At 45.6% G+C, this 25908-nt stretch overlaps 1 pseudogene across 1 annotated transcript in view; it reads right to left on the bottom strand.

Annotated features, from left to right (window-relative positions):
• Nucleotides 1-25908, bottom strand: part of LOC311173801 (NACHT, LRR and PYD domains-containing protein 1-like) — a 63574-nt pseudogene that overhangs the window by 24913 nt on the left and 12753 nt on the right. Inside the window, exons 4-6 of the transcript in view lie at nucleotides 25198-25287; nucleotides 23412-23503; nucleotides 22682-22844 (exon numbers count right to left, since the gene is read on the bottom strand). The product of the transcript in view is annotated as an NACHT, LRR and PYD domains-containing protein 1-like (transcript). The remainder of the gene's footprint in view (nucleotides 1-22681; nucleotides 22845-23411; nucleotides 23504-25197; nucleotides 25288-25908) is intronic.

The following is a 25908-nucleotide window of genomic DNA, read 5'->3' as shown; positions in this document are numbered from 1 at the left end:
AACATTCAGAGACGAATTAGTGCCTATCCTTCACAAACTCTTCCAAAAAATTTAGAAGGAAGGGACAATACCAAACATGTTCTATGAAGCCAACATACACTAATACCAAAACCGAACAAGGACAACACAAAAAAAGGAAAACTACAGGCCAATCTCCCTAATGAACACTGATGCAAAAATCCTCAATAAAATTTTATCTATCAGAATCCTACAATGTATCCATAAGATAATTCACCACGACCAAGTAGGATTCATTCCAGAGACACAAGGATGGTTCAACATCCAAAAATCAATCAACGTTATCCAACACATCAACAGAAAGAAATATAAAAACCATATGATAATATCAATAGATGCTGAGAAAGCTTTCGACAAAGTGCAACACCCATTCGTGATAATAGTCCTTGAATTCTCAGGATACAAGGAACATACCCCAACATCATAAAGGCCATATATGACAAGTCAACAGCCAGTATCATTCTCAATGGCAAAAAGCTGAAAGCAATTCCATTAAGATCTGAAACAAGACAAGGATGTCCACTCTCACCACTGCTTTTCAATAAAATACTGGAAGTCCTAGCCAGAGCAGTAAGACAAGAGAAAGACATACAAGGAATCCAAATAGGAAAAGAAGAAGTCAGACTATCACTATTTGCAGATGATATGATAATATACATAGAGAACCCCAAAAACTCCACAGAAAAACTAATTCAACTCATCAATCAGTTCAGTAAAGTGGCAGGATACAAAATCAACATGCAAAAGTCAGTAGCCTTCCTATACACAAACAATAAATCTGAAGAAGAAGAAATAAAAAAAATCCCTTTTATTATCGAAACAAAAAAAATCAAATACTTGGGAATAAATCTAACAAAAGAGGTAAAGGACCTATACAAAGAAAACTATAAAACACTGTTAAAACAAATAGAAGAAGACACCAAGAAATGGAAAGACATCCCCTGCTCATGGATTGGAAGAATAAACATTATTAAAATGGCCATCCTTCCAAAAGCAATATACAGATTCAATGCTATTCCAATAAAAATTTCAATGTCATTCTTCAAAGAAATAGAACAATTATTGATGAAATTCATATGGAATCACAAAAAACCCCAAAGAGCCAAAGCTCTCCTGAAAAAAAAAAAAGAAGGGAATGGAGGCATTACACTCCCAGACTTCAAACTATACTACAAAGCCATAATCATCAAAACTGCATGGTATTGGAACAAGAACAGTCATACAGACCAATGGAATCAAATAGAAAATCCAGAAATAAACCCACAGATTTATGGTCAACTACTCTTTGACAAAGGAGCAAAGACTATGCATTGGAGCCAAGAAAGTTCGTTCAATAAATGGTGCTGGGAAAACTGGGTCACTACATGCAAAAGAATGAAGCTTGACCACTACCTCACACCATACACAAAAATCAACTCAAAATGGATTAAAGAACTAGACATAAGACCTGAAACCATAAAACACATAGAAGGAAATACAGGCAAAACACTATGTGATATGCACATCAAAGACATCTTTACAGACACATCACCCAAAGCAGTGATAGTGAAGGCAAAGATAAACAGCTGGGACTACATCAAATTAAAGAGCTTCTGCACAGCAAAAGAGACAATAACAAAAACAAAGAGAAACCCCACCAACTGGGAGAACATTTTTGCACCCAACACTAATGATAAAGGACTGATCACAAAAATCTGCAAAGAGCTGATGAGACTCTACAACAACAAAGAAAATAATCCAGTCCAAAAATGGGCAGAAGAGCTAAAAAGAAACTTCTCTGAAGAGGAAATGCAAATGGCCAACAGGCATATGAAAAAATATTCAACATCACTTGTAATCAGGGAAATGCAAATCAAAACTACCATGAGATACCATCTGACACCAGTGAGAATGGCACATATTAAAAAAAACAAGCAACAACAAATGTTGGCGAGGGTGTGGAGAAAAAGGAACTCTTCTGCACTGCTGGTGGGAGTGCAAACTGGTCCAACCACTATGGAGGGCTGTGTGGAGATTTCTGGACCTACTAAACATAGAGCTTCCATATGATCCAGCAATTCCACTCCTAGGTATTTACCCAAAGGACACAGAAACATCAATTCCAAAGAACACCTGCACCCCTATGTTTATAGCAGCACTATTTACAATAGCTAAGCTTTGGAAACAGCCCAAATGTCCAAAAATAGATGACTGGATCAAGAAGATGTGGTACATATATACCATGGAATATTACTCAGCATTCAAAAAAGATAAACACATGCAATTTTCAGCAACATGGATGGCGCTGGAAGGGATCATGCTCAGCGAAATAAGCCAGAAAGAAAAAGAAAAATACTGGATGGTCTCACTCATAGCAGGAATCTAGAAAACTTAAATAAGGGACCAGGAAAATGAATAACTATAAGAAAGTGAAAATCAAAATCAACAAAAAACTATGAACCAGAGATACTTTTTGGGGGGTGGGAGGCGGGAGGGGAGGGATTGGGGTCAGAATGGTAGGGTTGCAATTGTATGGGGAATATAAAAGTAAAATTTATTATTTAAAAAAAAAATAAAAAAAATATTGCTGCAATGAAAAAAAAATAAAAAGGTAAATAAAAGGTAAAAAAAATAAAGTTAATATTGATATGTTAGCATCTGTATTTGCCATTGTGTTTGTCTTTCCTTTGATTTTATTTATTTATTCTTTTAATAACTTTTTTTTTTGGCCTTCTTTCATTGTTATTCATCCCTCTGAGGTTCTGGCTTTAAGACTCCTTGTAGTATTTTTTGGAGTGGGGGTTTAGTCATAATGAAATTCCAGAGTTTCTGTTTGTCTGGGAAGGTCTTTATTCATTCTTCATAGAGGAAGGAAAGCTTTGCAGGATAGAGTATTCTTGGTTGGCATTTGTTGTCTTGGAGTCTGCTGACTATGTCCCCCCACTCTCTCCTTGTCCATAGTGTTTCTTAGGAGAAGTCTGATGTCAGTCTGATTGGTTTTCCTTTGTATGTTTTCTGTTTCTCCCCTCTTATCAGCTTCATTTTTTTTTTCTTGTCTTGGATTCTTGGGAGCTTTACTATTATGTGTCTTGCTGTATTTTTCCTTTCATCATGGAAGTTTGATCTTGGGAGCTTTACTATTATGTGTCTTGCTGTATTTTTCCTTTCATCATGGAAGTTTGATCTTCTTGCTTCTTGTATGTCAATTTTCAGCTCCTTCTTCACATTTGGGAAGTTCTCTTCAATTATTTCCTTGAATATTTTCTCTGTTCCTAGGTCTCTCTACTCTCCATCTGGGATTCCTATAACTCTTATATTTCCTTTCCTCATGGAGTCAGATAGTTCCTGAAGTCTTTCTTCAGTCTTTTTCATTCATACTTCTCTTTCCTTTTCTGTTTTGGTTCTTTTTATTTCTGTGTCTTCGAGAGTGATTATTCGTTCTTTCATTTCCTCTATTCTGTTATCACTGCTTTTCCAAGCATTCTTTAGCTCTTCTGTTAATCCTTTGATCTCTTGCATTTCCTTCACTTCTCTCTTTAGGGACTCAATTTCATTCTTCTGAGCATTGTTTTCCTTAATGACTTCTGTCAGTTTTTTCATCACGCCAATTTTAAATTCTTTTTCTGGAAGGCTCAGAAGTTCTTCCAAGTCACTGTTGTTGCAAGCTGGTGGGTGGTTTTCTTTTTGTGGTGTGTCTTTTTCCTGAGGAGTTGCTACGTTGCATGTAGTTTTTCTTTTCCCTGCTGCCTGTCTTCTAATTTGCCGTATGCATTGGGACACTGTGCTGCTGGTATTGGCTGACATCTTTTTGGTGTGCTCTTTTGGGGGTTTTGGAAACTGCCAGTCCAAACGAGTCAAATACTGTTATGCCAGAAGTCTAGTGAGGCAGTGGTACTTTGAGTATGTTAATGGTCACTGTCGCAGAATATCTCCTCCTTCTGTGTTTAATTACAAAGGTATGTCTTGAGGTCCCACAGACTTCCCTGGAGTGGGACAGCTAGATTGCACTCTGGGTTCCAAATCTCTGGATCCCCCTCTGAGCTCCGACTTCCTGCCAGGCAGGACCAGGCCTGTGGGGGCCTTCAGCTCACCTCTGACTGTGCAGGGAATCTTCTCCCTCTGGCTCCATGGGGAGCCTTCTGCCAGTTTCAAGCAGTCTTTATTGAAGAAAGGTCCCTGTTCTAAAATGGTGAGATGGAGACCCACTCTCCTGCATGCCCTGTCTGCCTCAGCTGTGGGTGTCCACTCCCCCTCTGGGCTCGGACTGCAGGCCAGAAGGGGCCTGACGTGGGCGAACTTCCCAGCTCACCTCTGGCTCCACTGGGAGTCTTCTGCCGGTTTCAAGCAGTCTTTATTGAAGAAAGGTCCCTGTTCTAAAATCATTTCTTATGTTTTCAATTAAGCAATAAAATAGAATCACGAAAGGCTAGGTCCCTATCTCAGTCACACTAAAAGCAGAATCCAGGCCTGATATCTGTCTCTTTCTCTCTTTCACCCACCCCCTTTCCTTGTGACCTTATCATGTAGCCCCAGCTGTGGTATAAATTTCTAATTAATATTTATTTTTTAAGGTGAGTAATTAATATTTATTTTTTCAAGGTTTCCTGGTGGTTACTGCTGAAACAGTGGTTACTGCCTTGCAATCTCACTGAAAACCATATAGGGTGGTCTATATGGTGGTCCATTACATTGGTTATTAAGTTAAGATGGCATAAAACATAATTCAAAATGGTTTACAACTCAAATGTGATATCTGAAACCATATCAATCCTAGAATAAAACAGAGAGGAACATTTCCTTGACTTTGGTCCTTACAATGATTTTTGTCTATGATACCAATAGCACAAGTAACAAAAATAAATAAGTAGGATTATATATATCAAACTAAAAAAGTTCTGTACAATAAAGGAAGTGATTAACAAAATGAGAAGACAACCCATATGGTGGGCAAAAGTATTTGCAAATTACATACCAGATGAGGAGTTCCTATCCAAAATGATAAAGAATATAAATCAATAATGCAAATAAATATCAATAACGGATTTGAAAAGACATTTTCTAAAAGTAGATATGCAAATAACCAAGTTCTCCAAAAGGTGCTCAGTATCTCTAATCATCAGATAATTGCAAGTCAAAAGGCAAAATGAGAGACCTGAATTCACACTTGTCTGGAAGACTATTTACAAAAGTCAAGAGGTAAGCAATGGTGAACTGCGGGGAGAAGGGAACAGGGTGGGAATCTCTCAAAGCAGCAGAGGGTGCAGAAGACATCCCTGCCCAGGAGCGTGATTCTGGGTTCCATGGCTCTATCCCCCAGGGCTTGTGTCTCCAAGAGAGTGCAGGTGACACCCCCAAAGCCATTGCAGGCCCCTCCCCCACCTCTCCTGAAGCTCATGGGAAAATGACACCCAGAAAGACACTGCTGGACAAATGTCCTGATCTGGGACCCAGGAAATGTACATCCTGTCCTAGTTCTGTCCCTTCATTCCCATGTGGGTCCTGACACCTATCTGAGCCTCAGGTCTCCCTGTGGCATGAAGAGCCCCCACCTCCCAGGGCTGCTGGAGCAACAGCAACAGCACAGCAGCAGCATCCGGGCTCCTGTGTACCGAGCACCTGCTGGGTGTTAGATCTGTGCCGAGTGTTTACTGTGGGTTCTCTTCATCCTCACCCAGTCCACAGCACAGTCTCTTGCTCTCCCATGTCACAGATGGGGACCCCAAGGCGGAGCAGGGAAGGGGGAGAGCCAGGAGGCCAGGCCAGAGTCTCCCTGGGAGCTGACAGGAAACCTATCCCCTCCCTCCCAGGGCCCTTCTGAATGTCAGCCTCCTCCTCTCTGGGTTCCGAGTGCCCCTCCCAGGCAGGTGAGAGCACTTGGGTTGCTGGGAATGCACTTGGCAGATGAAGGGTCCTGTAAGCACTGCTTCCTCCGGTCCGGGATCCCCCCTTGGATAGAGGCGCCCCAGTTACTGACAAGAAGGTCTAGGAGGATTCAGGGGTGGAGTCCGAGGGGGCAGGGGTAGTGGGGGGAGAGTAGATTGTCAACAGGCAGAGGGCACTTTGTCTACTCACTTGATGTAGAAGCCATATCTTCTGGGGCATGAGCCGGCCTTGGCAAAGTTGCCTCCAGGTCACCTGACTTCTTTCCAGTTTGGGTCAAATAAGGACTGTATCTATGTGGTTTCTTAGGAAGAAGTGGGAGCTTGGACTTTTTGAGTATCTCAGTCCTTTGAATCAAGTGTGAGTTCGGGTGCTCCTTGTCTTTAGATTTCACCAATACCTCAGCTGTACAGGAGATGCTCACTGGGAAGGGGGTGGTAGGAGGTGAGAACATGAAGCAGGCAGGCAACCATGGTTCCCCATGACTCCATCATCCCCCAACGCAAGTCTCCACTGGGATCATTCCTCTCCTGGGTAAGGTCCTACCCAGCACTCACTCATAGCCCATCTTCTCACACCCCAGGGAACTTGCTAGCAGATGGTGCTGGGAGGAAGGAGAAGCGAGTGGCAGAAAAGCCATAATAAGGAGGAGCCCAGGGGAGTGGGAGACACTGGACAAAGTCAGGAGACCTGGGGTCCAGGGGTGAGGGGGGCATCATTCAGGATCCCTGATGGGGTGGGAGGGTGAGAGGGGTTGGGTGACACTTACTTTTCTGTGTCCTCTGAGTCTTCCCTCTCCTGGGCAATGATGCTGGTGTGTTGAGGTTTGATGCTGTTCAGGGGGTCGAGCTCAGAGTGTCCACTACCAGGTCTCTTCAGACCTCGCCTGGTTCTGGGACACCAACTGAGATGAACAGGCCTCAAATAGCCACAGCAGGAAGCCACCCAGAGGAAAACACACTGGGGTGTGGCCATGGGAGGAGAGGGCTCAGGGCAGTCATGCTAAGGGCAAAGATTCAGAACTGGCCACCCACAAAAGTCTCGTTGGCATGCAGACAAGGTGTGTGGTTTCGGGACACTGAAGGTGCTGGGTAGGGAACCCTGGAGCATACAGGTGCAGGTATGCTCAGAGGGGAGCCCCCACCCCTAACCTACATATAGAGCTGGGTGTGTGCTTTCTAGGGAGTTGGGTGTGGGGTGCAATGCAGCTCTCAGAATGAAACTACAGCAGGCCCAGGGAACATTGTTCCAGCCACTCCTGCTTTTCGGGGTTTCCTGAGCCCCATTGCAAATCCTGTGAAGTGTGAGGGGCACTGAGCTGTGTGTTCCAGGCCAGGTCTGCTGTATGGGCAGCTCAGCACTCAGCAAATCAACATTCCCACGTGAAGCAGAGCTGGGAAAATCAGGTGCGGGAGTGACATCCCCTGGCCCTTTCCTGTTGGGGAATCGTTTCTGGAGGTGCCTGGCTTGACCTGGGCTGGAGGGGCCAGGCCTGAGGAGCTGCAGCTCAGTCTTGCCTGGACACTGGCTCCTTGGGTGGCTGATTCATTGTCCTGAGCCTCACTTTGCTCACCTGTCAAATGGGCCATCTTAGGTAAGCCAAGAGGTTCAAATTAAGCAAAAGCTCCTAGAAACCTTGTTTGACAGGTTTGTCTTCCTGCATTCCAGCAAAAGGGGGTTACACAGCAGTTGTTGAAGAAGGCAAGTTGGTGCCCACTCTTCTCTGTGCTGACCCCATGTCCCTTACCCTTTGTAGACCCTCCCATCTCCCCTTATTTCCCTTTGTATAAATACCCCTGCACTCTGCCGAAGAGCAGGACAGTGGTCTTTCAGACACAAGCTGCTCTCCTCCTCCTTTGTCAGCAAATTAATTCACTTTTCTTTTCCTCAAACTTTTTTTTTTAATATTTTATTTTATATAATTCTTACATCATTTTTCAACTTTGCACAATGTATGCATTTTCATTTTGGTTATATTCCCCAAACAAGTGCACCCCCCCCCCTTATTTTGACCCTAGTCCTTCCTCTCCCCGCCCCTCTGTCCTCCCCTCACGCCCCCATAGTGTGTCTCTGGTTTATAGTAGCTTGATGATTTTGATTTTCACTTTGTATTGATTAGTCTTTTTCCTGGTCTCTTATTTAGGTTTTCTAAATTCCTGCTATGAGTGAGACCATCCGGGATTTTTCTTTTTCTTTCTGACTTATTTTGCTGAGCATGATCCCTTCCAGCGCCATCCATGTTGCTGCAAACTGCATGTGTTTATCTTTTTTGACTGCTGAGTAATATTCCATGGTGTATATGTACCACATCTTCTTGACCCAGTCATCTATTTTTGGGCATTTGGGTTGTTTCCAAATCTTAGCTATTGTAAACAGTGCTGCTATAAACATAGGGGTGCAGGGGTCCTTTGGAATTACTGTTTTAAACTTTATTTCCTTTTATTGGCTGAGGTTTACGGAGACGGTGTTCTGTTTCAGTTTGAGTTTTTATCTCCTGACACCAGTTCTTTGCGACACCAGTTGGGTGTCCTACAACTCAATTCAATACTGACGTGAACTCCCTAGACTCAGCACAGGACCAGTGACTCAAGGGCTTAATCCTGAACTGCAGGACCGCTCCCAACTTCAGATATGGCACCTGCAAATGACGTGCCCTGATTATCCACCCTGTTTGTTCATCCTGCAGACAAATTCCAAAGTACTCCCAACCACAAATGCTTTCAGTTTTGAGAGTTTCCTAGAATGACTCAAAGGACTCAGGAGCAGTCCTCTTCCTGGTTTAGGATGCAGGTTTCCGGCTCAGGACCAGCAAAGAGATGCAGCACAGGGTTGGGGGGCGGAGAGGTGCAGGGTCTCTGAGCCCTGTCCAGGTGTGCCCATTCCAGCACCTCCGTGTTTCACCAACAAGGAAACACCAGCCTGAAAAGGCTTTTTATTGTTAGGTTTCATTGTGTGGGCAGGATTGATGAAATCCTTGGCTTCAGTTAAGAGCCTATTCTCAGCCCCTCTCCCTGGAAGCCTTTGATAAAACTGTGCACTGAACAGCAATAGCTGAAATCTTTTGCTAAATATACTAAAGTCTATGCAATTCCCCCCTCTCTCTTCTTTTTCTATCCTTCCCTAGGATATTTTCTATCCTGAATGTAGGGTAAGGAAAAATGTCAGGCTTTTCTGCCCTACCCCGCCATCAGGATAGATGATGGATCCCTGTGGTCCTGAATGCATGCCTGATGGCGGGCACCTGGAGTAGGGTGTGGGCATAGGTAGATGGGATTCACCTGGGCTAAGACTGGGCTTTTAAGGGCGGCTTCACGGGGACGCCAGCAGAAGCCAAAAGAGAAGCCGAGAAAGAAGTAGCAGAAGCCGAGAGAGAAGCAGAGAACGCTGGAGAGCCCAGATAGAGTCAAGACTTGCTGGGGGCTGGGAGGCCTGCCAGCCTCCCGGCCCCCCAGCACCCTTGCCTGCTGTGTACCGGGTAAATCCCAATAAAAGACCTGTAAAAACCACTGAGGACTCTGACTCCTCCTTTACCCGTTCTGCACGGGATCAGAAAACCTGCACTGTGTCCCTTCCTGCCCTCTACACTGAAGAAAATATCAGGACTGGTGTCCTTTCTACCAAGATATGCCTTTAACCTCCCTTGAACTTTGACAAAAACAAACACACCCACATTGTCATCTTCCGAGATCCAGCAATAATCTGTAGTGCAAAGTACAGTCACCTTAATAAAGATTGAAAAAAAACCAAAACACCCCACCCCACCTGTCTTAAGGCAGCCTGCAGGCTAGTTCTCCCCAGGGACACAATCTACTTATATCATTGACAACAGAACACACCCTCTCAGTGAGGAGTCTCTTTTGGCTTTTGGCTGCATTCTACTCTTATTTTTTCTTTAAGATTTATTATTTTATGCACACAAATCCTGGGTACAGGCCAGAGTTGTGGGGGGGAGAGGACTCACCAGAGACAGTGGGGAAAGAACAGGCAGATTGACTGAAATACACTGCTGAGAGGAGCAGGGGGCGAGACAGAAGAGGTCTGCTGCACCATGTGGGTAGCTTGCTTGCCAGGGATTGAACTCCTGCTGCAGTGGCTGCAGCCAGCCTCACAGGTTGCGTCCCAACTCCCTGTGCCACCAGGGAGGCGCCCATTTTACTCTCATTTTAGTGTTGGATATCAGTCCTAATTTGAATTTGTTAAGCTTACTTCCTTATCTGTAATACCAAGTTTTTCCAGAACAAGACTGGTTTCTGCCTTGTATGTGGAAAGGACTCATCCTCAAAGTCTGGCAGAACACAGCAGTCTCTGTGCCAGAAGGAAGAAATCATGAGCAACTTTTTAGAAACCCTTTTTACTTTGAAAATTTACAGAAAAATTGTGTTGGGGGGAAAGGATGTCCTGAGCAAACTCCATACAGGTTTTTTGAACCCCACCCCCACTCCAGACCAAGGCCATCAAGACACTGGGAACTACAAATCCCATCATCACCAAAGGAAGGGTTGCTGGAAACTGAGGGCAGAGTTAAGCAGCCAGTTTTGGTATAAAACCAGACACGTGGACCTTGGGGGTCTCTCTCTGGGTCTCAAGGCTCTTGGCTTTTCGCCCGCTCTCAGCGTGCCATTGGGATTCCAGCTCAGTGGAACTGTTAGGATGCATTCACGAATTTATCTCCCTCTTTTTCTCCTTGAGTTATTCATTTCTTCATTTCCCCTTCTTTTGTAAATAAACCCTTTATTAACCTTTTTGTGTGTGCCTGCAGTTGAGTATTAATAAGTCCCTTTTAAGCGTGCAAGTGAGGATTCAGTCAGGCCACCCATTTCATATCGGGGTTGCCTTGTAACAATTGTAAGTGCAGTACAGCAAACTCCCATAAAATCTTTTCTAAAATTCCTCTTATTATGACACTTCGATTTTCTGTTTCTCTATAGTTATTATTCTGTTACATGGCACAAAGGAAACGTGGACACCAGGGCTAACAAGAAGCAGGTTTAATGCACCAGTGTTCACTCAGCGGATTCATATCCCAAAGCTGAGGCCCATTTGTAGGAAGTCAGGGGCTTATATACACTTTCAATTTCTGCAGTGTTCCAGGTGGGTTTGCATTGGCAGCTATACATGATCAGATAGAATGTGGCTACATACCAAGAAGTGAGTTGCATAGTTGCATGCCAAGGGTGAGTAAATGGGCAGTAGTCATGGGATCCCCCAGGTCCATCCTGCCTCATGGCAGTATATGGTCTAAGATTCATATCAAGGACTAAGCTGCATACCAGGAACCGAGCAAAAGGTTGTTACTAAGGTCCCAAGCCTGCTTATCCCAGGTCACCTGCTTCAATTCTATTGTCTTTTAATTTTTTTGATGCTTATTTGAGAATAAATTGCATCTGTCATGTCCTTTTACCTTGAAGTACTTTGGTAAGTGTCTACTGAGTAAAGGACGTTTTCTTATATAGCTGTACCACAATCATCAAGTTTATTTACTCCAACATGGGTACAAACGACTACCCTCTTACATGTAAGTTTTAAGTGAGATTAATCCTTGTACTTTAATTTAAATTCCAAGGATTAAAAAAAATTAGAATATGTAGGGTAAAATGTGAAATTAACCTTTTAAGTTCTGCCACCCCAATTTTTTTCCCCAGTGTAACCAGTTTTAAGAATTTTGCATGAATGTAATAATACTTAGCATACTACATGGAGAGGACATTCATTTCTTGCAAGTTGGCTTTCTTCTCCTAATGTTTACGAGATCTTCCAACCCGTGTATCAAAGCCATTCTCTGTCCCTTTTGTAATTGTGTGGTGTCCCATAGTTTGGAGGTACTGCCATTCATGTGATCACTCTAATTTGATGGATATTTAACTTGTTTTCATTTGTACTTCACAGTTACCAACCACACTGCAGTGAACACCGTGCACATATGTTTTTGAGCACATGTGAGTAATTCTAAGGGACAGATTCCTTCAAAATGAATTTGCAGATTGAAGAGGATGCACATTTAAAACTCTTGGTTCAGTAATGTGCTTTGGACACCGTAAAGTCAGGTTTTCAGGCCTAGTCTCCCAGCCAGGAATGGATCCCAGACTGCAGTGGCAGTGCTGAGCCCCAGCCACTAGACCACCCCGGGTTGGTGTCTCACGAAGCCGCAGCAGAAACTTGGCTGACACTCAGGCAAGCAAGCAGGAAGAGGCAGGTTTGTTTAAAGAAAGAAAAAGTTTATTGAGGAGAAAAGGAACAGAAATAAAGTGAGACTCCCAGGTCATGAAACCAGGCCAGGGAGGGGCAAGGAAGCCAAAGTGAAGCCGTGTCTCAGGGAATATAGATTGTCTTTCCCTGATTATTCTAAACCTCCACAGGTCTCTTTGTGATTGCTTAGTTCCCCGTGGTCTCACTCACTGCCTAAATGTCTCTGCCCAGAAATTAGTCTCTGTGTCCCAGCCCTTATCTTAGCATACTTTTCTTTATCATCCTTGTTCCAGAATGTCCTGTTGCCCCTAGTCCTAGGGTGTTTGATTAGTCCCCTTTGGAATTTGTTGCCCTTATCACTGGAGCCCTCCTTACTCCTCTGAGTCTTTTCCTATTCTATGCTGACCCAAAGGGCTCTCCCTTTGCCCTGTGCCTCACTTTCTTAGGAACTCACCTATCTTTCTCTTCAAGCAATAACAGAAGTAACTGGCCATTATTCTTCATTGCTTTGTCCTCTACAATGATTTTAAGTTAGCCTTGGTTTCATCTCTTAAACATACATATAAAATAGCACCTTAAAGCACGTGATTCATGTACTGCCTTAACTTCTGGTTACATCCGACCCCCTCTCTACTCTCTTTTAACGTGGTTGATATAAGTAGCAATTTAAAATTTTAAAATCTTATTTTCTTCTATGTGTCCATTTGTACACTGAGCTCTTCCAGATCAAGATGGTAAAGGGACATAAGGTGGTTGAATTGTCACAGCAGCCCTGGAGCGGGTGGGGAGCAGAGGATAGCAGCCATTGAGTTGGATCTGGGGCTTGCCAGCTACTTTGCAGAGTAAGTTCACTGCATCCTCCCAACACTTTGCCAAGCTTGGGATCATCGCCCTTATTTTGCACATGAGACCTGACCTGGGAGACTTCAAAGCCAAGGTCATCGTCCTGGTCTCTGGCTGCCTGCAATGTGCTGAAAAGTATGTTCTCGGATGACTGCTGAGAGTGTCCACCTCGGGTCTTTCCCTGCGGTTGCTTCTACCAGGCAGCTGGACGTGGTGTGGTCTACGCCCTGCACTTATCCTGACTGTCACCGCTGAAGAGGTCTTAGCCACTCAGAACACACCCGCGTGCTCAGCACAGGTGGACTCACCTGCTCTTCCCTTCCCCTGGAGACTCAGAGCTGAGTAATACAGAGGCCTGCTGACGAGCTCTGTAACCAGCACAACTATATTAACCAAAGCAAAGGGGCGTGGACTGCAGTTAGAGGAATTGGGATTAGCTCTGATGTAGGACACTTGCCCAGTGAGGCGTTCTAAGTACAGGGGTGGGTTATGGGAGGTAAGTGTGAAATTCCTCTCTCAGAAGCTGTAACAACAGACTGATCCTTCACCTTCAGGGTCTAAGCACGGAGAATTAACAAACTCCCCTTGCAGCCTCACTAAGCATCCTTGAAAAACTACAAATCCACCGTGTCTACTGGATGTTAAACTTCATTACTTAAGGTTTTCATTTCTTGACAAAATTCAGGCCACCAGGTGGTGATAGTTGAACAGAAATGAGTGTACAGTCTTTGAGCCATGAGAGGATGCCTTAACAGCAGTCTGGAAGATTCTGGGACCAAGAGGACACTTTTCTGCGAATCCGATGGGATGAGGGAGTTTAAGCCTCTGATGATAAATACTCTGAGGAGGAAGAAGATTCCATTCATGGCACGAACTCCTGCCTCTCAGGGGTCTTTGGGCTCCCCCTGTGATGCATTCCTGTCAGACCCCAGGACAGGGCTCTGAAGGTGGGGCACTTTCTCAGGAGGCGTGGGCTGGGACATGAGACCCAGTCGTTTTGCTGACAGAGTTTCTCCCAGACCAGGGAGGCCTTGTGGCTGTGGGGATGAAGCCCACAGGAGATGCCATTTCTCTTTGATGCCAGCCTGCCTCATCCCTGGACTGGGACTTTTTGAGAGCAGGGGCTATGTCTGTCTTGCACACAGCAGTGCTGCCTGCACGGAATGGGACTGTACACCATAGGAGTTCAGTGTGTTCTGTAAGCAGAGGAAGGGAAGGCTGGGGGGGGCTACCATTCCTGGAGCTGTCCATGGTCCTCACCAAGCACTAGGCTTCCTTTGGCGATTTGGTCTTTGCCCTCTTCCCAGGGTGTTGCAGGAAAACAGCACAAAACCTGTTCCTATCATATATTTGCTGATTTATGTACTCCCTTGATAATCTCACTGTGCCCCTGGTGGCCCCCAAGGATCCTGCTGAGTTCAGTCCAAAATGTGATTTTCTCAGTGTAGAGTCCAATGAGTTATAAGTCTCAGCCTTTATATCTGTGGAGTTTTAAGTTCTCAATTTCAGTCCCTACAAGTCACTGCAGTGAACGATGTGTAGTGGGAAGTGGCAAGAGACTGTGCTGGAGAAACCAGCTAGAGCCTGGCAGTGAAGACTTAGGATGTAACTTCATGGGAGCAGGGAGTGTGGTCTGTCCAGCTCGTACTCACAGTGCCTGCCCCAGGGACAAAACTGCTCAACAAAAGATGAATGATTTCTGCTCCTGCAGGACTGTGCAGAAGATATGGAGAACGTAGATCTGACTTCAGGCTCAGCCCCCCTGGAATTAATACTCTCTGAGGAGTACGAGAAGGAGGGTCCTCCCTTCCATTGATATTTTTACTTGCAGTTGTTACCCATGTCTGGATAGATAAAGGAGGCAGTTCTTGGTTCTTCTTTATTGCTTCTCACTCTCTCAGAGCCTCGCATAATATAGGCTGGCCCAGGGAGAGAGGAGGTTACATCAGGAACAAAAGGTGAAGTCAGGGGAGTGAACTGAATGCAGAGACCACAGTTTGGCAAACGGGTTCTGGAGAGAGTAATTTTCTGCTGCTTGTCTCAGATACCAGTATAAGAAGTATAATTTCTGAGCCACCAAAAAAAAGGAGCCAGTAGTGTCTCAGGGAGTGACTTGGTGGAAATGACCTAGATCTGCAAAGATCATGTGCAAAGATCACTGTATCTAAGCTTTCCGACAGTCCTTAAATTAGACAATCTGATCCTCATTTTACACAAGAGGAGCCTGAGTCTCCAAGGGCTGAAGTAAATTTCCCAGGATCACCCAGCAAGCAAGAGCCAGAACGGGATTCAAACCCAGGCCTGCCTGGGACTGGCTGGTTCACAGCTATGGAGACTCCCAAGCCAGGGCAAGGTCGAGTTACCCTCCTACCTCCTCACTGTGCTTGTGTGTGGCAGCAGGGGAGGCAGGTTCCCCGCATTCCCATAGGTTGTCTTTACAAGGCCTGTTTAGTGTGTTTGGGTCTTGGTGTCATTGGTGCTGGACCAAGAGATTGTGAAGTTTCTCCCAATCCTGAAGGTTCAATTTGATTCCTTGTTTCTAGCTTGAAAATAGCTGAGTGACTCAGGTTAGAGCATTTGATGTTGCCAAAGATGACTTAATCCATGCAACCTTATATGTTGCTAATTCTCATTCTTTCATCTTATGTCCAAGCTATCATAGAAAACTGCCAAAGGCCTTGAAGATGTCAACATCTCTTATCAAGGCCAGTGTGGGGACATGATGGTGTGTGGGATGGTCCATGGGGCTTAGAGTCTGATTAACTGTAATTCACATTCTTGCAATGTCTGCTTCTACAGAACTGGAAAAAGCCATATAACTTATTTAGGCTCTTTTTTTTCTTAGCAAACTGTGGAAATCTCTCTCCCACTCACATGCTTGCTCTCTCTCGCTCTCTCTCTCACACACACACATACACACACACACAGTGACTTTCTCTCATCTCTGAGTTCTCTGGGCTTGTCTTAATTTACCTGGTCTCACCAAGGCCTGCCACACCACAGTCCCATCTTTCTTGTTCTTTATTTGCAGCTGGATCCCTGACACCAACTGTCCAACGGAGATCTTACTGTAGACCTGGGACTTCCCGGGGCTCCAGTAGCAGAGCTTCAGATCCTGAGCAGAGAAAGAGCAGTGGTGTGAAAAGTCACTGTTCATCCTGCAGGTTGTCTTTCTGACACCTTCTTGAGCCTGCTCAGACCCCTGGGGACACTCAGATGATCTGTCTTGAAATGAATTTCAGCTTCAGACCCTGCACTTTTCCTTATTTTCTACAATTCCTGACTCAGAAGGATGATGAATAATTGGGTAATCCATGGATGAGTCAGGACTGTAGTGACCACATCTCCTAGACCAGATCCTTTTCTCTCCATATTTTCCAGAGTGTTCTTCCTACATCTTCTCCTTCTTAAACCCAAATCTTCTCCCTCTCTATCTAAAGCATGTCTTTGGGATGGATTTGAAACATGATCCACTATCCATCAACAGAAAATTTGCATTCATTACTGTCCTAAATCACGTTCAAGATTGAACTCTTGATGCCCAACTCTTTCTCAGGCAGGCTCCTTCCCCACTTTGCCTCAAACACAGGAATTGGCCTCATCACCCACTGATTGCTCATGTCCCTCATTTAGGCATCATCTTAATGTCTTCCATTATCTCCCACCTCGTGGCTGATTTACAACATCCTATTAGCTCTTTCTGCAGCGCATACACTGAGTCTATCTCCACTGCTATGTCCTTAGTCAAACAACCACCATCTCTTGCCTGCAGCAGTTCAGATGCCTTTCTATTGGTCTCAGGTTCTACTCTGCCCTCCTCTCATCCACTGCTTCCCAACAACTAGGATCATTTTAATGAAGGGCTTGTATTTCCTGTTTCAGAACCTGTAAGTCTTGTCTTTCACTTAGAATAACACAGTACCCTCACATCAGGACCTACAGAGAGGATGGGTCCTGGGCAACCTGTGCCTCTTGTCTGACCCTCTTATCTCTTCCTCCTCTCTCATTACACCACCAAGCACTTCAATTAAAATCATTGGCCTCCTTTTGTCACCTGAGGGATTGTCTTCCTCCCACTTATATCCCTGTGCACCAGAATGGCTCTGCTAAAGATGTCTCTGTGCCCAAACCTCTCTTAGCATCCAGGTCTCAACTCCAATCTTACCCTCCCTGGGAATCCAGTAAAAGTAGCCCAAGTCTCTGATGTGTCATAGTTGTATTGTCATCTGTTTCGGTCATTTTTTCCTTAATTATTTACATAGGTCTCACCCTGGCAGAATGTCAAATTCTCAAGGGCAGTGACTCATCTGTCTTGCTCACTGAGTCACCTTGTCTCCGACAGCGCCCAGCTGACACTGGGGCCTGCTGAGGGTCAGCTGAGCCCGGGCTCTTGTCCCTGGGAGCTGCTGACACAGCGAGAAATCCAAAGACGTCATCCTTGCATTCATGTTTCCCAACTCAAGACATACGATTTCCCTATGACAACACCCCTCCCCATGAAGTGAGTGACCGTTTCTGAAGCAGTTACAGCTTCATCTGTGCTGTGCCCGCCTGCTACAGTGTGTTGAGGTTGCCAATCACAGAGTTGCCTCTGCTTATAAGAATTCCCAATCCAGAGGAAATCTTCATTCTTTTGAACTCTCTCAACTTATTCAAACAGGCCAAAATCAATCTATTATAGTTTCTTTCTGACACCCTCGGCCTTGGAGCACTGTGGCTCCCCATGCTGTGTGTTCTCTCGCGGCAGCAAGTACTAAACTGAGTTCAGATCCAGCAAGTTTCCTGTGGTTATGGCTGAGGACAGGGCCCCCTATAGCCTAGCACCTCCCAGTGGTTCCGGGTCAGACCCCATCATTGACTCCATCCTGCATATGACCCCCCTCCCACCACTCGCTTCCCCCTTGATATCTCAAGAATTCTCCTCCAAACCCCATTCACTGTCAGCCTCACCCCAGTGCACCCTGTCCCTGGGGAGCTCTGAGACCTGCCCCACAGGTATTTCCAAGCATGACCTCTGATCCTAATGAGGGGGGATTATGGGATGCTCACCTGGGGCTTTATCATCATCTTCATCCTCTTTGAACCAGACATGGTGAAGCGGGTGCCCATGTAGAGTGGGGTCAGGGGGCAGCTTGTGTATTTGCACAAACTGGAACTGCTTTTTGTCATCATCTATGGCCTTAGGCAAACAGAATAGTGGTCAAGGGAGGAGAGGTGTCTGATTCAGAGATTCAGCACTTTGTTCTGAACATGACCTGAGTAAAGTGAGGAGGGGCTCCTGTGTGTTTGTGTGGGTGGAAGGGTCTATACCACCCCTGCCTCCCCACACCCCATGCCCTGCCACACAGGAGCCCACACTCCCCCTCTGCTGTGTTCACGGTGGGAATCAGGTCACTGTAGAGAAGGGTGAGGGTGGGGGAAAGTGGTAGTCTGGGCAGGGAGCCCTCCCATCTTTTGACCTCTGAAAGAGTTGTCCAGATCAGGGATGGAGCAACAAACCCATGTGGGAAACCTTAGGGAGACAGAACAGCAGTGTGTGGCTGAGCAGGATGAGTCATCCATTTGGAGGTTCCTACTTAGTAGAGACCCATTCTTATTTCCAGTGGACCCGTTGTGGGGGCTCTCTGGGTGCACTGGTGTCTGCACATGACCTGGCCTTTCTGGTCTGAGTATCACCTTCTGAATGGAGCAGTCATTTGGAATCAGGTAGAGGTGGAAGTTGATATCCTCAGGATGGAGGTGATGGTAGAGCAACACAGTGAAGGTGATGGGAATGAAATTCCTGGTAACTCAGAATATTCTTAGTAGGACTCCCATGGGGGAGAAGCTTGGGTTCTCTAGGACTGTGTAACACACCTCCACCCTGGCTGGCTTCTCCAGCAGCATCCTCTCCTCTTTGAAGTGGGCCACGTGGCACAGGGAGATGTCCACATGGTTGCCTGTTGAGGAAAGGATTTGAGAGGTGAAGATGCGGTGCCCTCACTTTGCAGATTTGGCAGAGGCAGTTGTCCCAGGATGAGGCAGCTATGTGACCCATCAGGAGAGGCAGCTTGTCTGAAACTCTTAGATAGAGCACCACAAGCAAACCCTGGAGGGACACTCACACCTAGGACCAAACACTTGTCTTGGAGCTGAGAAAGAGCTTTGTCCCCTGTTGACAGATGCTGTGGTGCATTTTGTACTTTTGAGGATTTTGAGTGATGCTGGTGGGTTTGATTCCAGACAGGTGGAACAAGGAGGATATGAGGACATTGGAGAAATATAATGACCCAGGGCTGTTACATTTGCCAAGTGTTTGATAATCATTTAAACCCACATTTCAAACTCATGTTTTGGGGAACAAACCCCTCCTCTGTCCTTCATCATTATGTGGTTCCTGGCAGGAAGGAGGTTGCATCTCCCACTGGGAATCTGACCTCCCTGGCAGCTGTGACACTGGTGCGTGACACCTGGGCTAAGTGGATGCTCCTAACCATGACCTTGAGGAGGTGAAGCACAAATGAGAAGACTGAGGTGGCTTTGGCAGCAGCAGTGGGTCAGGAGTTGGTCACCCTCATGGAAGGATGGTCCTACAGTTCTGTTCCTGCTGTAGAGGATTGTCTGTATTTTTCTTGGTGTGACCTTGTCCATGTTCTCGGTTTCTCAGCATTTTTTCTTACCATCAAGTCCTCCAGACTGTCATTAAAAGCTTGTTTCCTAATCTTTTGTTAAGTCTTCAAGCTAGCCAATAATCACCCTATATGCTCTTTTCTGCCCTAATCAACCAGAATTTATTTGATTGCAAGAACTCTGACCAGGTGAGGACATGATTCCACAGAGGTGCCATTTGCTCTCCTTGGCATTTCAATTTCTCTCTTTCTTTTAAATCCTTACTTGTCAAACACTGTTACTGTTGCTTTATCCAGTCACTGTTTTATATGTTTACCCATACATTTCACAGTATCTTTGCTAATAACTCTGCCTTGCAGCTCTTACCATCCCTGTGGGGTCTTCTCTTTTTGCCTCAAAATATTCTTTACAATTTTCTTTCAGGATTCATTTGTGAAAGATGTCTTGTTTTATAATGTCTATTTTGCCTGAAATAGACATTTTAAAATGTCTTCTTAAAAAGTAAATTCTGTCTTTTATATTTGATGACAGTTATTTTCTTAACACAGTGATGATATTTCATTGTCTTCTGCCTTCCATTGTTGCTATTTAAAAATCAGCTGTCAGTACAATTGAAGTACCTGCTGGATACTGTCTGGTTGCTGTGAAGACTTCCTTAGATTTGGTGTTCTTTAGTTTCCATGAAATGGGTTTATAAGTCATCTCTCTCTCTTACTTTTGTTTTTCTATTTTCTCATTCTAATTAGTCACATCTTTTGGCAATTCTGGAAATTTCCTTGAATATTACATCTCCTCTATTTTTCTTTATATCATTCTGGAATTCCCATTCAATGATAAGTATTTCTATGATATCCTTCACAATATTTCATTTTCTACTTTACAGCTTATAAGATTTTCTGTCAATTTAGTTTGTTTCAAAACTTCATTTATCAATTCTCTGTGGTATATTGCTTCTTGCTTATATTTTAAAAAAAATTTCTTTAAGCATTTGAAATGTTTATTATGTCATGTTTTTAGGAATTTCAATGTCTAAAATCTTTATGGAACTGATTCTAGTCCCTACAGTTTCCACTGGTTCCCACATGTGGATACTTGTTTACTGACCAAGAAATATTTAACTCTGATCATATACTTCTTGGAATTTCATCTGTGGGAAGTCTTTGTTGGTGAGCGAGGTTGGGATAACTGTGCTACCCTTTGTGAGTACTTCTACTGGGAAGCCCCTCTTTCATAGCTCCAGATCTCGCATGCATTCTGGTGACATGCTTTTTTTCCAGCCTTCCACTGGTTGCTCATCCCTAGGAACCCTAACATTCCTTGTTAGCTCAGTAGCCTTACTTTGCAAATACTCTTGTCTTTGAAAAGTCTCTTCAAAAATCTCAATTGAGTGTATCATTTGTTTCCTGTGGTAGCCTGATTGACACAGCTTATGTAAAGGTGATGCTAGGTGTTATTTTTATTGTGGAGAGTAATTCTATTAGGAAAACTTTCCAGTAATTATGGTGTTGGGAGTAAAAAATGCTTCAAAAAAGATAAGTTGGAGAAGAGTGGAATAAGAAAAAGCTGTCTCCACTTCCATGACCCTCTCTCAGTCTCTCTAAGGAAGCCACCAGATCCTTCCCCAGGACATCCACATCAGAAGCCCCTTGAAGGCACTTTATTACCTCCATCACTTCCCTCCATCCTCTCTTTGCTTACCTTGGAGGGACACAAAGTGAGGCAGGTACATAGCTCCCACAGCTCCTGGCTTGGCCTTGATGTCAAGCAGAGGGCCTGCCACCATCCAATTGTCCTGGAGGACAATCGTGTCCAGGAATGGGTCCCAGGAACAGAATTCAATCTCGATGGCCACTGCCCTTCTCACCACAAATTGGAGATCTGTTTTGGTAGGAGACAGTAGTAGGAGCCAGCCATGGGGAAGTGAACTCTGTGAAGAATGAGGAGAGGTAGACCCTGAATCACTCTATATAAATTCATGAGCCCCTGCTGGATTCCAGATCCCTTGCAGGGCACAACAGATTCAGCAGAGTGCCTGGAGGCTGGAATCAGATGTGTATGAGCGTGAGCCCGGACTCACCTGCACTAACACTGTGAATCCCTGAGCAAGTCATCAAACCTCTCTATCTTCAGTTTTCTCATCTGTAAACAGGGAGAACAATGACATCTCTCAACATCTATTCAGAGTTGTGAGTAATGAGTAATAGAGGCATCAATGGAACATCTTAGTCTATGCCTGGAGTGGTTAGCTGTTTCTTCAATGATGATGATGATAAAATGGAAAAGTGTTCTTGTCTTTAAGGGGATCATTTGCCAAGAATAACAATCAACATGCCAATAGCATTGACAAACACTTGAGGCTGAAAAAAATTTATTGAACTTCTACAAGTGGTAAATGGTGTCAATTATTGTAAGGTTAGCTGGGAATGACATTAGCTCCCAGCTGAGAAAAATTGGTGCCACTGACTTGACATCTGTCAAGGGCAGTGTGTTATATGAGAGACCATGATCATGACTGTAGACATTTATTCCTTATGACTGGAAACCCTCAGGGGACAGGACTGCATTTTCACATCAGTGTTCCCTGTTACTAGTGTGGTAGCTACACATCGTGGATATTAATAAAACAGGAGCATATAACTAAAATATGGAATGTGCATCCTTCTGAACCTGTTGAACAAACCATCTGCAGGACAAACTATAGAAAACTATGTATTTGAATATATATTGGCTATCATGTTACATGAAAGACTTATTGTAAACTTTGTTGGGTGTGGCAATGGCATTGCGGTTTGGGATAAAAAGTCTTTATTTGTATTGCATCACAAAACATTTAAGAATAAAAACCACTTGCTATCTTAGATTTAAAATACAGTATTTTAAAAAGTGGGGCAAGTCAACAGTTGAAACAAATTTAACAAATCAGTTGTAGAAGCTGGGTTATGGGTAAATGTCAGAGTCAGTTCTATATCCTGGTTTTGTTTGGATATTTTTATAACAAACGTCTTTTTGCATAATAAAAGTAATCAGCCTGTATATCAGCCCATTGCTTGTCTGGTGGCTTGTTAGTGGAGAGGATTCCCTGGGACAGTGTGGGGACCCAGTGTGGGGTGCTGGGGGTCACAGAGCCAGACAGAGCCAGGCAGAGCACCTTCACTCCCTCACTCACCAGTACAGGCTCCTTTCATGGTCTATCACCTCGATAACAACATGTCCTGTGGGGCCCCAGAACTCATCTTTGGTCATCAGAGGCTCCATGTGTGGATCCCCCAGATGGGCAGGGGAAGACAGACAGGTGGGTTCCACGCGTGCTACTTGATGGAGGCTCCCCTCTGGAATAGGAAAGGCAGTGGTCACTGCTAGGATCTCCTGGCTGATCTCCTGAAGCCCCTAAGCTGGACCATGGAGGGGCCCCACTCAAATCTGGTTTGCTGGACCATGGTAGAGAGTATGCTGCAGACTCCACTCCTGCTCCTGAAGCGCATGCTGAGGAGGCCCTACCCCACTGCCCTCTGACCCAGCACTGCCCACTATCCCTCTGCTCTCTGGTCCTTAAGGGCCGCTCTTCTCAGCATGCTCCAGGCTGGCAGCTTATGAGGTGAATGTGACTCAAAAAACGAATTATCAGGCACCGTGAAGTGATTCCAAGACCTCAAAAGCCCCAAGTGGGCCTTGGGAGTTGGGTCCTGGTTCAGAGTCTGAGACATGACAGATGTTTAGGAGAGGAGCTTCTACCAAAGCTGGGGGAGATGAAAGCAGAAACCCACCTGGTGGGAGCAGTGGAAGAGCTTGCAAAGGGCAGGGCTCTTGTAGGAGAGTGTCCTGTCCCACCCCACACCAGAGAAGGGGCATGGATTCCACTGCTGCCCTCACCACCCAGCCAGGCCCCTTCAAGCTACCTGATTCTGGTCCCTGCTGCTCGAGGGTGGGTGTGTTGTTACTCATCTCTCCTCCTCTGGGGTTCTCCTCAGGGGTCGTCACACTTGGCTTCCTGGACACAGAGTCATTCCCTTTCTCTGGGGTCTGGGAGGAAGCTGGACTGTCTCCATCACACCCCACTTCAAGTCACTCATCCACATTTGAATTCTTGAACCCCTCCTGTCTCCTGTACTCCACATCTCTATGAAATCTCCCCCCATTAGCCCACCTATCCTCACCAAAACTCAGGGCCATCTGACTCCCCCCTCACACACTCTTCTTTCTGTCCTCTTCTCTCACCTGCTCGGCCTCCACCCTAGGCCCAGAGCCTGGCCTCTATGTTGGAACCACTTCAGAGTTACTTGCTCTTGTCCCTCAGTCCTCTGTCTACACAGTAGCTGATCCTAAATATGAACCTGGCCCATCACATCACTGCTGGAGCCCTGAAATATCTCTCCATTGCTTTGGGGTAAAAATGAAAGCTTTTAATATGAACCAAAGACCTTACTGTGCTCTTGCTCCCCTCACTTTCCTACTCACCCACCTCTGGAGGTGATTGTCAAACTTGCTAAAAATCACCTGGAGGGCTGGTTAAAACAGATTCCTTGGCCACAAGATTCAGATCCAACAGATCTGCACTGAGGTCCCAGAATTTACATTTCTAAGATGCTCCCAGGGTGGGACACTAGCCCTGCTCCAGGCACCTGGCCACCCTCTGCTCACAGGAGCTCAGCAGAGCCACTGTCTCTGCCTGGATCCCCCTTCTTGGCCCAGCAAACACTCCTGGCTCTCAGAGCTCTCTCAGCTCCTTGGCACAGGGTCAGAGAGGCCCATCAAGGACTCACAGACCCCGGATGTGACTAGATAGCCTGGGGGGCTTGCCCTGTCTCCCTGCTGGACTGGGCTCCTGGTGTCTGGCCCTTGCTGCTCACGGTGCGCCTCACGCTCTGTGGGCCTCAGGGACTGTTTCTCCGTGATCAGTGGCAACTTCTAGAAACATTTTTGTCCTTTTTTAGGCCCTCAGTTAAATGCCTAGGGACAAATGCACTTTGTCTTTTGTGAAATGATGAAACTAAGAATGTATAGTTTGCCTGAGGAGGAAGATGGACTTCTTGCCCTTGCTCTCTGTGTGTGTGTGTGTGTGTGTGTGTGTGTGTGTGTACAAGCACATGTTTGGGGATTGGCGGTGGGTGATCTATTCTTAAAGTTTTTTTTTAATTTCTTTTTATACTTAAAAAATATTACTGTTATTTTTAATTATTATTGTTATTTTAATTTAATGACGTCCCATTGTTTTACATCCCTGTTAGTAGTTTGACATTATAGGGGTCCCCCTCCTGTGAGGTCACTGTAGCTCTCCCACCACCAAAGAGCCCAGACTCATCCACACAGTCCATTGAGCTCCTCCCTCCTCCTCCCCCCTGACTTCCCACCTTCCTCCCTCTGCTCTGGAGGAACCCAAGGCTTTCCTTGTCTCTGTTTCCCCCTAGCGGTCATTGCTGTCCATATTCAAAGTCTGCCCAAATCGTTCACCTTTCTCAGCTCCTTACTCACTAGAAGTGTTTGAGAGAGGAGTGAGAGAGTTTATTACCCTGAACACACAGGTAAACAAACACATAAACAGCCCTGCTCTGGCTTCTGCAGTTTCTTCCTGGTTCTGTCTCCCCCACCCCAAATCTCTCCTCATGTCCGGATTCTGCAACAGCCTCAAGAACTCAGCCTGAGCCCTAAGTTGGCAGGAGTGAGTGTGGCGCCCCCACCCCTTACCTCCTGACAAAGATGTGCAGCTGTGGCTTCTCCTTCTGCAGGACCCTCAGCATCCCTGTCACCTCCTCACTCAGCCCGGCCTGGTCCAGCCTGCAAGCACAGAGGAAACTGGTTCTGCTGGGACATCATCAGGGCCCTCAGGCCCAGCATCCTGGAATGTGCCACCTCCCACAGGACCTGCCTCAGGTCAGGGTCCCGGGAACTGGGCTCTGAATGGAGAGTGGAGTGGGGAGGATTATGAGGTGTTCTTGGGTCAGCACCAAGGCAGGGTAAGGGAGGAAGCAGGATTGAGCCTAGGGAGAGGTAGGCTATGAGGTGTCTCAGTGGAGACCTCAGTCGACTGTCCAGGGGGATCTGCAGGCAGGATGACCTTTCAGAGCTGTGCCAATATGGGAGGAAGAAGTGTTTCTACCCCAATACCTGTCAGTCTTTGGATACAGGTCAACCCCAGGACGGGGAAGAGGTCTTGGATGAGAGGCCCCAGTGGGGGAGGCCGTCCTGGGAACCTGCTGTCAGCAGCACTGCAGTGCCCAGTGTTCCTGAGGAGCCAGGGCAGCGCTTCCCACCAGACCACCACACAACAGCCATTCCCTCACAGCCTAATTTGAGCACCTGGAGAGCCCCTGGCAGCTCTGCATGTGATGTGCCCGGCCAGGATCCGCAGGGACGTGTGCAGACACACTCAGCCCGGGCACTTGTTTCAGGATGTGG

The sequence above is a fragment of the Talpa europaea genome (genome assembly GCF_964194135.1).
Source record: "Talpa europaea genome assembly, chromosome: 7".
NCBI lineage: Eukaryota > Metazoa > Chordata > Mammalia > Eulipotyphla > Talpidae > Talpa > Talpa europaea.
Note: the sequence above shows the minus strand (reverse complement) of the source record. Positions and strands in the feature narration are given on the sequence as shown.